Consider the following 12348-nt stretch of genomic DNA (forward strand, 5'->3'; position numbering starts at 1 on the left):
ATCTCAAGGGAAGGGGCCTGACGGACATATTTCGAGATATTTCTTCTTCTTGTTGTTCTTCTTCTGCACAGCTAAGCTGGAAGTGGCATTTGCAGCGCGCAATAGTGCAGAGTTATCTCAAAGAAAGGGGCCACGGTGTTTCTGTATCTCTATTATGTTGGTGCGGCTTCGGAACTTTTAAATATCTTGATATATCTCGAGAACTACGCATCTGATCAAAAAATATCATAGAAGATAAAAAGTAGGAAACTTAATTCTCTGCAGAAAAGGTCTCTTAACATTTCGCCATAGCTCGCTTCGTTTCCGAGATATTTGCAGATTTATCTCAAGGGAAGGGGCCTGTCGGACATATTTCGAGATATTTCTTCTTCTTGTTGTTCTTCTTCTGCACAGCTAAGCTGGAAGTGGCATTTGCGGCTCGCACTAGTGCAGAGTTATCTCAAAGAAAGGGGCCACGGTGTTTCTGTATCTCTATTATGTTGGTGCGGCTTCGGAACTTTTAAATATCTCGATATATCTCGAAAACTACGCTTCTGATCAAAAAATTTCATAGAACATAAATTGTAGCAAACAGAATTCTCTACAAAAAAGGTCTCTTAACATTTGGCCATAGCTCGCTTCGTTTCCGAGATATTTGCAGATATATCTCAAGGGAAGGGGCCTGACGGACATATTTCGAGATATTTCTTCTTCTTGTTGTTCTTCTTCTGCACAGCTAAGCTGGAAGTGGCATTTGCAGCGCGCGATAGTGCAGGGTTATCTCAAAGAAACGGGCCACGGTGTTTCTGTATCTCTATTATGTTGGTGCGGCTTCGGAACTTTTAAATATCTTGATATATCTCGAGAACTACGCATCTGATCAAAAAATATCATACTACATAAAAAGTAGGAAACTTAATTCTCTACAAGAAAGGTCTCTAAACATTTTGCCATAGCTCGCTTCGTTTCCGAGATATTTGCAGATTTATCTCAAGGGAAGGGGCCTGACGGACATATTTCGAGATATTTCTTCTTCTTGTTGTTCTTCTTCTGCACAGCTAAGCTGGAAGTGGCATTTGCAGCTCGCAATAGTGCAGAGTTATCTCAAAGAAAGGGGCCACGGTGTTTCTGTATCTCTATTATGTTCGTGCTGCTTCGGAACTTTTAAATATCTTGATATATCTCGAGAACTACGCATCTGATCAAAAAATATCATAGAACATAAAAAGTAGGAAACTTAATTCTCTACAAAAAAGGTCTCTTAACATTTTGCCATAGCTCGCTTCGTTTCCGAGATATTTGCAGATTTATCTCAAGGGAAGGGGCCTAACGGACATATTTCCAGATATTTCTTCTTCTTGTTGTTCTTCTTCTGCACAGCTGAGCTGGAAGTGGCATTTGCAGGTCGCAATAGTGCAGAGTTATCTCAAAGAAAGGGGCCACGGTGTTTCTGTATCTCTATTATGTTGGTGCGGCTTCGGAACTTTTAAATATCTCGATATATCTCGAAAACTACGCTTCTGATCAAAAAATATCATAGAACGTAAATTGTAGGAAACATTATTCTCTACAAAAAAGGTCTCTTAACATTTTGCCATAGCTCGCTTCGTTTCCGAGATATTTGCAGATTTATCTCAAGGGAAGGGGCCTGACGGACATATTTCGAGATATTTCTACTTCTTGTTGTTCTTCTTCTGCACAGCTAAGCTGGAAGTGGCATTTGCAGCTCGCAATAGTGCAGAGTTATCTCAAAGAGAGGGGCCACGGTGTTTCTGTATCTCTATTATGTTGGTGCGGCTTCGGAACTTTTAACTATCTTGATATATCTCGAGAACTACGCATCTGATCAAAAAATATCATAGAACATAAAAAGTAGGAAACTTAATTCTCTACAAAAAAGGTCTCTTAACATTTTGCCATAGCTCGCTTCGTTTCCGAGATATTTGCAGATTTATCTCAAGGGAAGGGGCCTGTCGGACATATTTCGAGATATTTCTTCTTCTTGTTGTTCTTCTTCTGCACAGCTAAGCTGGAAGTGGCATTTGCGGCTCGCACTAGTGCAGAGTTATCTCAAAGAAAGGGGCCACGGTGTTTCTGTATCTCTATTATGTTGGTGCGGCTTCGGAACTTTTAAATATCTCGATATATCTCGAAAACTACGCTTCTGATCAAAAAATATCATAGAACATAAATTGTAGGAAACATAATTCTCTACAAAAAAGGTCTCTTAACATTTTGCCATAGCTCGCTTCGTTTCCGAGATATTTGCAGATATATCTCAAGGGAAGGGGCCTGACGGACATATTTCGAGATATTTCTTCTTCTTGTTGTTCTTCTTCTGCACAGCTGAGCTGGAAGTGGCATTTGCAGCGCGCAATAGTGCAGAGTTATCTCAAAGGAAGGGGCCACGGTGTTTCTGTATCTCTATTATATTGGTGCGGCTTCGGAACTTTTAAATATCTTGATATATCTCGAGAACTACGCATCTGATCAAAAAATATCATACTACATAAAAAGTAGGAAACTTAATTCTCTACAAGAAAGGTCTGTAAATATTTTGCCATAGCTCGCTTCGTTTCCGAGATATTTGCAGATTTATCTCAAGGGAAGGGGCCTGACGGACATATTTCGAGATATTTCTTCTTCTTGTTGTTCTTCTTCTGCACAGCTGAGCTGGAAGTGGCATTTGCAGGTCGCAATAGTGCAGAGTTATCTCAAAGAAAGGGGCCACGGTGTTTCTGTATCTCTATTATGTTGGTGCGGCTTCGGAACTTTTAAATATCTCGATATATCTCGAAAACTACGCTTCTGATCAAAAAATATCATAGAACGTAAATTGTAGGAAACATTATTCTCTACAAAAAAGGTCTCTTAACATTTTGCCATAGCTCGCTTCGTTTCCGAGATATTTGCAGATTTATCTCAAGGGAAGGGGCCTGACGGACATATTTCGAGATATTTCTTCTTCTTGTTGTTCTTCTTCTGCACAGCTAAGCTGGAAGTGGCATTTGCAGCGCGCAATAGTGCAGAGTTATCTCAAAGAAAGGGGCCACGGTGTTTCTGTATCTCTATTATGTTGGTGCGGCTTCGGAACTTTTAAATATCTTGATATATCTCGAGAACTACGCATCTGATCAAAAAATATCATAGAAGATAAAAAGTAGGAAACTTAATTCTCTGCAGAAAAGGTCTCTTAACATTTCGCCATAGCTCGCTTCGTTTCCGAGATATTTGCAGATTTATCTCAAGGGAAGGGGCCTGTCGGACATATTTCGAGATATTTCTTCTTCTTGTTGTTCTTCTTCTGCACAGCTAAGCTGGAAGTGGCATTTGCGGCTCGCACTAGTGCAGAGTTATCTCAAAGAAAGGGGCCACGGTGTTTCTGTATCTCTATTATGTTGGTGCGGCTTCGGAACTTTTAAATATCTCGATATATCTCGAAAACTACGCTTCTGATCAAAAAATTTCATCGAACATAAATTGTAGCAAACAGAATTCTCTACAAAAAAGGTCTCTTAACATTTGGCCATAGCTCGCTTCGTTTCCGAGATATTTGCAGATATATCTCAAGGGAAGGGGCCTGACGGACATATTTCGAGATATTTCTTCTTCTTGTTGTTCTTCTTCTGCACAGCTAAGCTGGAAGTGGCATTTGCAGCGCGCGATAGTGCAGGGTTATCTCAAAGAAACGGGCCACGGTGTTTCTGTATCTCTATTATGTTGGTGCGGCTTCGGAACTTTTAAATATCTTGATATATCTCGAGAACTACGCATCTGATCAAAAAATATCATACTACATAAAAAGTAGGAAACTTAATTCTCTACAAGAAAGGTCTCTAAACATTTTGCCATAGCTCGCTTCGTTTCCGAGATATTTGCAGATTTATCTCAAGGGAAGGGGCCTGACGGACATATTTCGAGATATTTCTTCTTCTTGTTGTTCTTCTTCTGCACAGCTAAGCTGGAAGTGGCATTTGCAGCTCGCAATAGTGCAGAGTTATCTCAAAGAAAGGGGCCACGGTGTTTCTGTATCTCTATTATGTTGGTGCTGCTTCGGAACTTTTAAATATCTTGATATATCTCGAGAACTACGCATCTGATCAAAAAATATCATAGAACATAAAAAGTAGGAAACTTAATTCTCTACAAAAAAGGTCTCTTAACATTTTGCCATAGCTCGCTTCGTTTCCGAGATATTTGCAGATTTATCTCAAGGGAAGGGGCCTAACGGACATATTTCCAGATATTTCTTCTTCTTGTTGTTCTTCTTCTGCACAGCTGAGCTGGAAGTGGCATTTGCAGGTCGCAATAGTGCAGAGTTATCTCAAAGAAAGGGGCCACGGTGTTTCTGTATCTCTATTATGTTGGTGCGGCTTCGGAACTTTTAAATATCTCGATATATCTCGAAAACTACGCTTCTGATCAAAAAATTTCATCGAACATAAATTGTAGCAAACAGAATTCTCTACAAAAAAGGTCTCTTAACATTTGGCCATAGCTCGCTTCGTTTCCGAGATATTTGCAGATATATCTCAAGGGAAGGGGCCTGACGGACATATTTCGAGATATTTCTTCTTCTTGTTGTTCTTCTTCTGCACAGCTAAGCTGGAAGTGGCATTTGCAGCGCGCGATAGTGCAGGGTTATCTCAAAGAAACGGGCCACGGTGTTTCTGTATCTCTATTATGTTGGTGCGGCTTCGGAACTTTTAAATATCTTGATATATCTCGAGAACTACGCATCTGATCAAAAAATATCATACTACATAAAAAGTAGGAAACTTAATTCTCTACAAGAAAGGTCTCTAAACATTTTGCCATAGCTCGCTTCGTTTCCGAGATATTTGCAGATTTATCTCAAGGGAAGGGGCCTGACGGACATATTTCGAGATATTTCTTCTTCTTGTTGTTCTTCTTCTGCACAGCTAAGCTGGAAGTGGCATTTGCAGCTCGCAATAGTGCAGAGTTATCTCAAAGAAAGGGGCCACGGTGTTTCTGTATCTCTATTATGTTGGTGCTGCTTCGGAACTTTTAAATATCTTGATATATCTCGAGAACTACGCATCTGATCAAAAAATATCATAGAACATAAAAAGTAGGAAACTTAATTCTCTACAAAAAAGGTCTCTTAACATTTTGCCATAGCTCGCTTCGTTTCCGAGATATTTGCAGATTTATCTCAAGGGAAGGGGCCTAACGGACATATTTCCAGATATTTCTTCTTCTTGTTGTTCTTCTTCTGCACAGCTGAGCTGGAAGTGGCATTTGCAGGTCGCAATAGTGCAGAGTTATCTCAAAGAAAGGGGCCACGGTGTTTCTGTATCTCTATTATGTTGGTGCGGCTTCGGAACTTTTAAATATCTCGATATATCTCGAAAACTACGCTTCTGATCAAAAAATATCATAGAACATAAATTGTAGGAAACGTAATTCTCTACAAAAAAGGTCTCTTAACATTTTGCCATAGCTCTCTTCGTTTCCGAGATATTTGCAGATTTATCTCAAGGGAAGGGGCCTGACGGACATATTTCGAGATATTTCTTCTTCTTGTTGTTCTTCTTCTGCACAGCTAAGCTGGAAGTGGCATTTGCAGCTCGCAATAGTGCAGAGTTATCTCAAAGAGAGGGGCCACGGTGTTTCTGTATCTCTATTATGTTGGTGCGGCTTCGGAACTTTTAACTATCTTGATATATCTCGAGAACTACGCATCTGATCAAAAAATATCATAGAACATAAAAAGTAGGAAACTTAATTCTCTACAAAAAAGGTCTCTTAACATTTTGCCATAGCTCGCTTCGTTTCCGAGATATTTGCAGATTTATCTCAAGGGAAGGGGCCTGTCGGACATATTTCGAGATATTTCTTCTTCTTGTTGTTCTTCTTCTGCACAGCTAAGCTGGAAGTGGCATTTGCGGCTCGCACTAGTGCAGAGTTATCTCAAAGAAAGGGGCCACGGTGTTTCTGTATCTCTATTATGTTGGTGCGGCTTCGGAACTTTTAAATATCTCGATATATCTCGAAAACTACGCTTCTGATCAAAAAATATCATAGAACATAAATTGTAGGAAACATAATTCTCTACAAAAAAGGTCTCTTAACATTTTGCCATAGCTCGCTTCGTTTCCGAGATATTTGCAGATATATCTCAAGGGAAGGGGCCTGACGGACATATTTCGAGATATTTCTTCTTCTTGTTGTTCTTCTTCTGCACAGCTAAACTGGAAGTGGCATTTCCAGCTCGCAATCGTGCAGAGTTATCTCAAAGAAAGGGGCCACGGTGTTTCTGTATCTCTATTATGTTGGTGCGGCTTCGGAACTTTTAAATATCTCGATACATCTCGAAAACTACGCTTCTGATCAAAAAATATCATAGAACCTAAATTGTAGGAAACATAATTCTCTACAAAAAAGGTCTCTTAACATTTTGCCATAGCTCGCTTCGTTTCCGAGATATTTGCAGATATATCTCAAGGGAAGGGGCCTGACGGACATATTTCGAGATATTTCTTCTTCTTGTTATTCTTCTTCTGCACAGCTAAGCTGGAAGTGGCATTTACAGCTCGCAATAGTGCAGAGTTATCTCAAAGAAAGGGGCCACGGTGTTTCTGTATCTCTATTATGTTGGTGCGGCTTCGGAACTTTTAAATATCTTGATATATCTCGAGAACTACGCATCTGATCAAAAAATATCATAGAACATAAAAAGTAGGAAACTTAATTCTCTACAAAAAAGGTCTCTTAACATTTTGCCATAGCTCGCTTCGTTTCCGAGATATTTGCAGATTTATCTCAAGGGAAGGGGCCTGACGGACATATTTCGAGATATTTCTTCTTCTTGTTGTTCTTCTTCTGCACAGCTAAGCTGGAAGTGTCATTTGCAGCTCGCAATAGTGCAGAGTTATCTCAAAGAAAGGGGCCACGGTGTTTCTGTATCTCTATTATGTTGGTGGGGCTTCGGAACTTTTAAATATCTTGATATATTTCGAGAACTACGCATCTGATCAAAAAATATCATAGAACATAAAAAGTAGGAAACTCAATTCTCTACAAAAAAGGTCTCTTAACATTTTGCCATAGCTCGCTTCGTTTCCGAGATATTTGCAGATTTATCTCAAGGGAAGGGGCCTGACGGACATATTTCGAGATATTTCTTCTTCTTGTTGTTCTTCTTCTGCACAGCTAAGCTGGAAGTGGCATTTGCGGCTCGCACTAGTGCAGAGTTATCTCAAAGAAAGGGGCCACGGTGTTTCTGTATCGCTATTATGTTGGTGCGGCTTCGGAACTTTTAAATATCTCGATATATCTCGAAAACTACGCTTCTGATCAAAAAATATCATAGAACGTAAATTGTAGGAAACATAATTCTCTATAAAAAACGTCTCTTAACATTTTGCCATAGCTCGCTTCGTTTCCGAGATATTTGCAGATATATCTCAAGGGAAGGGGCCTGACGGACATATTTCGAGATATTTCTTCTTCTTGTTGTTCTTCTTCTGCACAGCTAAACTGGAAGTGGCATTTCCAGCTCGCAATCGTGCAGAGTTATCTCAAAGAAAGGGGCCACGGTGTTTCTGTATCTCTATTATGTTGGTGCGGCTTCGGAACTTTTAAATATCTCGATATATCTCGAAAACTACGCTTCTGATCAAAAAATATCATAGAACATAAATTGTAGGAAACATAATTCTCTACAAAAAAGGTCTCTTAACGTTTTGCCATAGCTCGCTTCGTTTCCGAGATATTTGCAGATATATCTCAAGGGAAGGGGCCTGACGGACATATTTCGAGATATTTCTTCTTCTTGTTGTTCTTCTTCTGCACAGCTAAGCTGGAAGTGGCATTTGCGGCTCGCACTAGTGCAGAGTTATCTCAAAGAAAGGGGCCACGGTGTTTCGGTATCTCTATTATGTTGGTGCGGCTTCGGAACTTTTAAATATCTCGATACATCTCGAAAACTACGCTTCTGATCAAAAAATATCATAGAACCTAAATTGTAGGAAACATAATTCTCTACAAAGACGTCTCTTAACATTTTGCCATAGCTCGCTTCGTTTCCGAGATATTTGCAGATTTATCTCAAGGGAAGGGGCCTGACGGACATATTTCGAGATATTTCTTCTTCTTGGTGTTCTTCTTCTGCACAGCTAAGCTGGAAGTGGCATTTGCAGCTCGCAATAGTGCAGAGTTATCTCAAAGAAAGGGGCCACGGTGTTTCTGTATCTCTATTATGTTGGTGCGGCTTCGGAACTTTTAAATATCTTGATATATTTCGAGAACTACGCATCTGATCAAAAAATATCATAGAACATAAAAAGTAGGAAACTCAATTCTCTACAAAAAAGGTCTCTTAACATTTTGCCATAGCTCGCTTCGTTTCCGAGATACTTGCAGATTTATCTCAAGGGAAGGGGCCTGACGGACATATTTCGAGATATTTCTTCTTCTTGTTGTTCTTCTTCTGCACAGCTAAGCTGGAAGTGGCATTTGCGGCTCGCACTAGTGCAGAGTTATCTCAAAGAAAGGGGCCACGGTGTTTCTGTATCTCTATTATGTTGGTGCGGCTTCGGAACTTTTAAATATCTCGATATATCTCGAAAACTACGCTTCTGATCAAAAAATATCATAGAACATAAATTGTAGGAAACATAATTCTCTACAAAAAAGGTCTCTTAACGTTTTGCCATAGCTCGCTTCGTTTCCGAGATATTTGCAGATATATCTCAAGGGAAGGGGCCTGACGGACATATTTCAAGATATTTCTTCTTCTTGTTGTTCTTCTTCTGCACAGCTAAGCTGGAAGTGGCATTTACAGCTCGCAACAGTGCAGAGTTATCTCAAAGAAAGGGGCCACGGTGTTTCTGTATCTCTATTATGTTGGTGCGGCTTCGGAACTTTTAAATATCTTGATATATCTCGAGAACTACGCATCTGATCAAAAAATATCATAGAAGATAAAAAGTAGGAAACTTAATTCTCTACAAAAAAGGTCTCTTAAGATTTTGCCATAGCTCGCTTCGTTTCCGAGATATTTGCAGATTTATCTCAAGGGAAGGGGCCTGACGGACATATTTCGAGATATTTCTTCTTCTTGTTGTTCTTCTTCTGCACAGCTAAGCTGGAAGTGGCATTTGCGGCTCGCACTAGTGCAGAGTTATCTCAAAGAAAGGGGCCACGGTGTTTCTGTATCCCTATTATGTTGGTGCGGCTTCGGAACTTTTAAATATCTCGATATATCTCGAAAACTACGCTTCGGATCAAAAAATATCATAGAACATAAATTGTAGGAAACATAATTCTCTACAAAAAACGTCTCTTAACATTTTGCCATAGCTCGCTTCGTTTCCGAGATATTTGCAGATTCAGCTCAAAGGAACTGGCCTGACGGACATATTTCGAGATATTTCTTCTTCTTGTTGTTCTTCCTCTGCACAGCTAAGCTGGAAGTGGCATTTGCAGCTCGCAATAGTGCAGAGTTATCTCAAAGAAAGGGGCCACGGTGTTTCTGTATCTCTATTATGTCGGTGCGGCTTCGGAACTTTTAAATATCTTGATATATCTCGAGAACTACGCATCTGATCAAAAGATATCATAGAACATAAAAAGTAGGAAACTTAATTGTCTACAAAAAAGGTCTCTTAACATTTTGCCATAGCTCGCTTCGTTTCCGAGATATTTGCAGATTTATCTCAAGAGAAGGGGCCTAACGGACATATTTCGAGATATTTCTTCTTCTTGTTGTTCTTCTTCTGCACAGCTAAACTGGAAGTGGCATTTCCAGCTCGCAATAGTGCAGAGTTATCTCAAAGAGAGGGGCCACGGTGTTTCTGTATCTCTATTATGTTGGTGCGGCTTCGGAACTTTTAAATATCTTTATATATCTCGAGAACTACGCATCTGATCAAAAAATATCATAGAAGATAAAAAGTAGGAAACTCAATTCTCTACAAAAAAGGTCTCTTAACATTTTGCCATAGCTCGCTTCGTTTCCGAGATATTTGCAGATTTATCTCAAGGGAAGGGGCCTGACGGACATATTTCGAGATATTTCTTCTTCTTGTTGTTCTTCTTCTGCACAGCTAAGCTGGAAGTGGCATTTGCGGCTCGCACTAGTGCAGAGTTATCTCAAAGAAAGGGGCCACGGTGTTTCTGTATCCCTATTATGTTGGTGCGGCTTCGGAACTTTTAAATATCTCGATATATCTCGAAAACTACGCTTCTGATCAAAAAATATCATAGAACATAAATTGTAGGAAACATAATTCTCTATAAAAAACGTCTCTTAACATTTTGCCATAGCTCGCATCGTTTCCGAGATATTTGCAGATTCAGCTCAAAGGAACTGGCCTGACGGACATATTTCGAGATATTTCTTCTTCTTGTTGTTCTTCCTCTGCACAGCTAAGCTGGAAGTGGCATTTGCAGCCCGCAATAGTGCAGAGTTATCTCAAAGAAAGGGGCCACGGTGTTTCTGTATCTCTATTATGTTGGTGCGGCTTCGGAACTTTTAAATATCTCGATATATCTCGAAAACTACGCTTCTGATCAAAAAATATCATAGAACATAAATTGTAGGAAACATAATTCTCTACAAAAAAGGTTTCTTAACATTTTGCCATAGCTCGCTTCGTTTCCGAGATATTTGCAGATATATCTCAAGGGAAGGGGCCTGACGGACATATTTCGAGATATTTCTTCTTCTTGTTGTTCTTCTTCTGCACAGCTAAGCTGGAAGTGGCATTTGCAGCTCGCAATAGTGCAGTGTTATCTCAAAGAAAGGGGCCACGGTGTTTCTGTATCTCTATTATGTTGGTGCGGCTTCGGAACTTTTAAATATCTTGATATATCTCGAGAACTACGCATCTGATCAAAAAATATCATAGAAGATAAAAAGTAGGAAACTTAATTCTCTACAAAAAAGGTCTCTTAACATTTTGCCATAGCTCGCTTCGTTTCCGAGATATTTGCAGATTTATCTCAAGGGAAGGGGCCTGACGGACATATTTCGAGATATTTCTTCTTCTTGTTGTTCTTCTTCTGCACAGCTAAGCTGGAAGTGGCATTTGCGGCTCGCACTAGTGCAGAGTTATCTCAAAGAAAGGGGCCACGGTGTTTCTGTATCCCTATTATGTTGGTGCGGCTTCGGAACTTTTAAATATGTCGATATATCTCGAAAACTACGCTTCTGATCAAAAATTATCATAGAACATAAATTGTAGGAAACTTAATTCTCTACAAGAAAGGTCTCTTAACATTTTGCCATAGCTCTCTTCGTTTCCGAGATATTTGCAGATTTATCTCAAGGGAAGGGGCCTGACGGACATATTTCGAGATATTTCTTCTTCTTGTTGTTCTTCTTCTGCACAGCTAAGCTGGAAGTGGCATTTGCAGCTCGCAATAGTGCAGTGTTATCTCAAAGAAAGGGGCCACGGTGTTTCTGTATCTCTATTATGTTGGTGCGGCTTCGGAACTTTTAAATATCTTGATATATCTCGAGAACTACGCATCTGATCAAAAAATATCATAGAACATAAAAAGTAGGAAACTTAATTCTCTACAAAAAAGGTCTCTTAACATTTTGCCATAGCTCGCTTCGTTTCCGAGATATTTGCAGATTTATCTCAAGGGAAGGGGACTGACGGACATATTTCGAGATATTTCTTCTTCTTGTTGTTCTTCCTCTGCACAGCTAAGCTGGAAGTGGCATTTGCGGCTCGCACTAGTGCAGAGTTATCTCAAAGAAAGGGGCCACGGTGTTTCTGTATCTCTATTATGTTGGTGCGGCTTCCGAACTTTTAAATATCTCGATATATCTCGAAAACTACGCATCTGATCAAAAAATATCATAGAAGATAAAAAGTAGGAAACTTAATTCTCTACAAAAAAGGTCTCTTAACATTTTGCCATAGCTCGCTTCGTTTCCGAGATATTTGCAGATTTATCTCAAGGGAAGGGGCCTGACGGACATATTTCGAGATATTTCTTCTTCTTGTTGTTCTTCTTCTGCACAGCTAAGCTGGAAGTGGCATTTGCGGCTCGCACTAGTGCAGAGTTATCTCAAAGAAAGGGGCCACGGTGTTTCTGTATCCCTATTATGTTGGTGCGGCTTCGGAACTTTTAAATATCTCGATATATCTCGAAAACTACGCTTCTGATCAAAAAATATCATAGAACATAAAAAGTAGGAAACTTAATTCTCTACAAAAAAGGTCTCTTAACATTTTGCCATAGCTCGCTTCGTTTCCGAGATATTTGCAGATTTATCTCAAGAGAAGGGGCCTAACGGACATATTTCGAGATATTTCTTCTTCTTGTTGTTCTTCTTCTGCACAGCTAAACTGGAAGTGGCATTTCCAGCTCGCAATAGTGCAGAGT

Source organism: Osmia lignaria, chromosome 1, assembly GCF_051020975.1.
Source record: "Osmia lignaria lignaria isolate PbOS001 chromosome 1, iyOsmLign1, whole genome shotgun sequence".
Lineage (NCBI taxonomy): Eukaryota > Metazoa > Arthropoda > Insecta > Hymenoptera > Megachilidae > Osmia > Osmia lignaria.